Raw genomic sequence first — 5,581 nt, 5'->3', positions numbered from 1 at the left:
GATGAACTTTCCTAACATCACAGACACAGTTAACTTGTGATTAGTAGGGACCCAGTTTGCAGCTCCAACTTTGTGTAACATGGCATATTTCACACTGAGTTGGCTGGCTACCAGCTTCCCTTTAAGAGGCCACTTTCGGACTTGATTTGTAGTGATGACTTGACAGATTCTGTTGTCAGTCACTTCAAGCCCTGGGTGCACTTCATCTCCTCTTCCCAAATACAGATTGATTACTGAGGGGGAAAAGGTCACACACTTGCCACGCACATAGACCTTTCTAAATTCTCTGGACTTCCCATCTGCACACTCCTCTGACAGATTGACAATGAACTCCTTCACCAAGGTCTCATAGCACTTTGGGAGTTGAGTCACAGTTCTCATTAGCCCTGCCTCTTTAATCAGGTCCACAATCTCCTTACACTCCAAGGCATTCTGAGCCAGTTCCCTCTCCAAGGCCAGTCTTTTGTGGTAGACATACTTCCACCTGTTCACACTAGAGGCAAAGTGGAAGGACACATTGTCAATGGGTACCTCTGGAACACTAGCAGCCAACTTGCTAGAGGTTGGCTTCTTCTTGGACAGGGATGTTGTGACATCACATGGAACATCCGAATCAGACTCCACCACAACCGCCTTGGTCTTCATTTTCTTGGGCACCTCTTTGCTCCAAGATTTAGCAGGTCCATGTCCTTTTATTTTGCATGCACTCTCTGTCACTGTTTGCTTGGGAGAGGTTGTCTCATCGACCTCCTTGGTTGGGGACCTCTGCACCACAGTCTTTTTCTCTCTCCTAGTCCTAACCCTCTTGGCTATGCTAGGGATAACTGAGGCCAACAGTTCATTATCAGAGAACTCTTCCAGGTTAACTGTGTCAGCTCTAGGGTTGTCATCAACATCTTGAGTGACACTGACCTTCTCACCTCTCACCTTGTTTACAGGTTTATCATTCTTAGGACCCTCTTCAGGTAGTCCAGACACATTCTCTCTTACCACAACTGCGGTTTCTCGACATGCAACATCATCGGGTATGATAATGTTCAAGGGAACGGAAACCCCAGGAACATTCTGATCACCGGACAGAATCTTAGTGACAATAGAAGCAATGGCATTATGCACATACCTCGATCCTTCCTTGGAAGGGTTGTCCAGAGCGATAGCTGAGGAGATTCTGGAGACTGTTTCTTTTGGTCTTCTTGCATGGGAAGACGTTGCAGCGTTGACACCAACCTCCTCCCGGTTAGGGTTGCAAGACTCTGTGCTGTGGGAATCGGACACGGTAGTGTAGGAGGTGGTATCGGATTGGTGTGCCATGCTGAATATCTCAGAGGAGAGTTGAACCGTTTCTTTGGAAGAAGGTTTGCACGAATGAGAGTTGAAGCGACGGAATGTGAAACGCTTGATGCAAGAGTAAGGTCTATTAGTTTTTGACCACTCAGAGCACACTATTTGTTGTTTAATAATTTGCCTTACTAAACAGTAGCTAACTAACTTCATTAGTTGCTATAAATTATCAGACATACACATTCCCTCTTTGCCCTTACTATTGTCAAACTGAGTAACGTACAATGTCATGACATTTCGGGTGACATTGTACTCAGTCTGCATCAGGTTCCTCCATACTAGGGCTGACCACCTGCTACCAGACGCTAGGTATTTAGTTTCTGCAGACGACAATAATACACACATCTGTTTATCCCTTGCTGTCATATCATTTGTATGATGACCAATAGGTGCCAATGACTCATAATTATGTCCTTTTATCTAAGGACAGATATGGGACTCCTCTCATAGTTCCCTTGGTAATGCTCTTCTTCATTCCTTTTACATGAAGTTGATCAAGTCTTCCATGTCCCAGCTTCCCTTCCTGATCTCCCTTGGCTAAGGGGCACTTGGGGAAGTAGAGTCAGTCTTTAGATTTCCATAGATAGCAGTTATCTTTGGATTTGTATCCTCTCATCACTTCCTGATTGCAACCATTCAACACCACACATCCTCCCTTAGTAAATTCCACCTTGCATCCTTGGTCACATAGCTGGCTTATGCTTATGAGGTTTACAGTTAGTCCTTTTACTAACAATACATCACTCAGTTTTGGAGCTTCAGGACAATCCAGCTTACCAATACCCTTGACTTCTCCTTTAGTTCCATCACCAAATGTCACAAACTTGGTGGTAGGAGGTTGTAGATTCACCACTAGGTTGCTCATCCCAGTCATATGCCTTGAGCAGCCACTATCAAGGTACCAGTCTTGTCTGATAGGTGCCCTTGGAGATGTGTGAGCAAGGTTAGCAACACATTGTTGATTCTCAGGAGAGGGATGAAGCTTAGATGCCTGCTGCTTAGGATTGACCTGAGGTGTCTGCTTAGCCGCCCATGTTTGTTTCTTAATGGGGACATTATGCTTAGACACCTTCTTCTTAGGCCTACCTTGTGAGGTCTGGTTTGGGTAACCATGCAGCCTATAGCAGAAGGGTTTTATGTGACCGAATCTACCACAGTAATGACATCTCCATCTCTGAAATTTCTTCTTCTGATGTTTGCTCATTCTGGTTCTCTGATGTTGAGACATTGGATGTGACTTCTGCTTGAATTTCTGAAATCCAGCCTTAGACTTTTTGAGTTCAGGTGAAGAGTTCTTAGTGAATCCTAAACCAGATATGGTTCCTGACTTCTGTCCCACTTTTAGAATCTCTTCCAAGGTGTCAGATCCTTTACTCAACATTCTGATGGATTTGGTCATTTGGTCTAGCTTCGAAGTTAGCAAAGAAATCTCACCATTCAGACCCTCTATGACTTTCAGCTGCTCCTGTTTCTCAGATTCTAGCTCTTTGATGAGTTTCTTCTGCTTTTCTCCTTGGATACATGCTTCTGCACTTTTAACACATAGTTCTTTATATGAGGCAGCAAGTTCATCCAAGTTGAGCTCATTTCCGCTTGAGTCATCCTCTGAACCACAGACACTGGTCAGAGCCGTGACATGTTTAGCAGATTCTCCTTCAGATTCACTCTCAGTGTCTTCCTCTGACCAGGTGGCAGATAGCCCTTTCCTTTGCATCTTGAGAAAGGTAGGGCATTCAACCTTAATATGACCATATCCTTCACATCCATGGCACTGGATTCCCTTGCCTTGGTTGAACTTTTCTTCAGAAGTTGATCTTTTCCTTATGTCAGACGGGATGTTCTTGACATTAGGTCTACCCTGTTGATCCACCTTCTTTATGAACTTGTTGAACTGTCTTCCAAGCATGGCAATGGCTTCAGAGATGCTTCCATTTCCTCCACTGTTTCCTTCTTCTGACTTCTCTTCAGTGTTAGATACAAATGCTATGCTTTTGTTCTTCCTGTCAGCATCCTCACATAAGCCCATTTCAAAGGTTTGGAGGGAACCAATGAGCTCATCTACCTTCATCTTGCAGATATCTTGAGCCTCTTCTATGGCTGTGACCTTCATAACAAACCTCTTAGGCAAGGACCTGAGAATCTTTCTTACAAGTTTCTCTTCAGCCATTTTCTCACCTAATCCACCGGAGGTGTTTGCAATTTCAAGAATATTCATGTGAAAGTCATGAATAGTCTCATCCTCTTTCATCCTCAGATTTTCAAACTTGGTGGTCAGCATCTGAAGTTTGGACATCTTTACCTTGGATGTACCTTCATGAGTTACCTTGAGGGTATCCCAAACTTCCTTAGCTAGCTCACAGTGGTGTACTGTTAGATACCCAAAAGTGCTTATTTGAGCTATCAAATATGGGTATCTTTCACTCCATTTCCTTGCTAAAATGTCGAAACCACCTTTGTTTCAGATGAAATGCAATACAATGATAATCTATCTTGGTCCCTTTGATTTGTGTGTTATTATGCAGGAATTAGGCATGAAATAATAAGAAGTGAAGACACAAAGAATTTGGCAAAGGGACCAAATAAAACAAGCATTCATCAGCTTGCTCGCTAGGCGAGGTCTGTGGCGAAGCACTCGCTAGGCGAGCGTCTAGCGAGGGTCCAGCGAAATGCTCCAGGATTTTATAGTGGCAAACATGACCAAACTCGCTAGGCGAGTTTCCAGCGAACGTTGCAGCGAACGCTTCCAGACTTGGTGAAAAGCGCAACCAGCACTCACTCGCTAGGCGAGGCTCTAGTGAGTTCCCAGCGAGCATTCCAGTAGCAAAACCTCTCAACCTCGCTGGGGCGAAGGTTGAAGCGTGTCCTTCGCTAGGCGAAGGTTTGTTCGCTAGGCGAACATGACAGTCTGAGATAGGCTGTTTCTCTGGGCGCAGGTGCCTCATGTGCCTCAATTAGACCCTCGCTAGGCGAGCCATTCTACTCGCCTAGCGAGCATGACAGCCCAGTACAGCTCTATAAGTAGCAAGTGCCACTTTTTGAAGCCATACCTTAGTTTTACCTAATTTTTCCACTTTTGTACTTTCTTAGAGATATTTTCCAGCATTGTTCTTAGGATCTTTTATGCCCTAGATTTCATTTCTCTTCATCTTGTAACCATCTTCTACAAAAAGAAGGTGGATTCCCATCCAATCTCGATTATCCGATTTGGATGTTGATCAACCTTCTTCCGAAACTTGCCGACCAAGCTACCATGAAAATGAGTAGCTAAGTCATCCATTTGTCAAGGTTAGATGTAGGTGATTACTAGCTTTGTGTGTAAATGTAAGGATCTTCATGTGTAAACTCTTTAATGGTGAATATATGATGAAAACTTTGTTTCTATTTAAAACTCTTTGTGTTGGTTTATGATCGAGAGATGTTTACCAACTCTTGACCTAGGTTTTCATCCAATCTTGTTTGTTAGCTAGAGATAGTAATGAATGATTTTGTTCACCATAAGGTTAAACCAAAAAGTTGTCATTTTGATAGATTGTGTTCGAGAGAAACAATGGATCAAAATGGGAAAACTCACAATGTGTGTTCGAGAGAAACATATTGGGAGGACTTTGTGAAATGATTTATCATCTAAAGGAGTTTATAAGATTGTTGACCGAACAAATACATGCAAAGTGATCATCGAACCCTAACTTTGGCAATATTTCTCATTTATTCAAACCAAAACTTTTACCGCAATTTATTACCTTTTTATGCAAGATAACGTGACAACCAACCAAAACCCTATTGTTACATTGAGCTAGAATTAATACAACCATCGAACGGCGGTGATATCTTACAATCCCTGTGGATACGATAACAAAAACCCTACACTTAAAATTACATTTCAACAAAATGGCGCCGTTGCCGGGGATTGTAAATTGATATTGCGAGCATCGCAATGGTTGTTTAAGTTTTAGCTTGTGAATTTTTGACTTGTGCTTGTAATTTGTTTGGTTTAGTGTGCAGCTTACGTTTTATGCGAGGGCAAATCCCTGTGGACGAACTTCTTTTTGATCTCGAGATCGAGAGAACCGCAAGGAGGCTCAATAGCAAAACGAGACGTAGGAGGCAACAGGCTAGACAACGCCAAGAGCAAGGAGAAAGTTCTTCGACCACAAATCCACCACCATTCATACCAAACATGGAGCCACCACCACCACCACCTATTTCTACTCCATGCATAAATAGTCCCAGGAACACCGCT

This window comes from Lathyrus oleraceus, chromosome 6 (assembly GCF_024323335.1).
Source record: "Lathyrus oleraceus cultivar Zhongwan6 chromosome 6, CAAS_Psat_ZW6_1.0, whole genome shotgun sequence".
Classification (NCBI taxonomy): Eukaryota; Viridiplantae; Streptophyta; class Magnoliopsida; order Fabales; family Fabaceae; genus Lathyrus; species Lathyrus oleraceus.
This window is presented reverse-complemented; position numbering follows the sequence as displayed.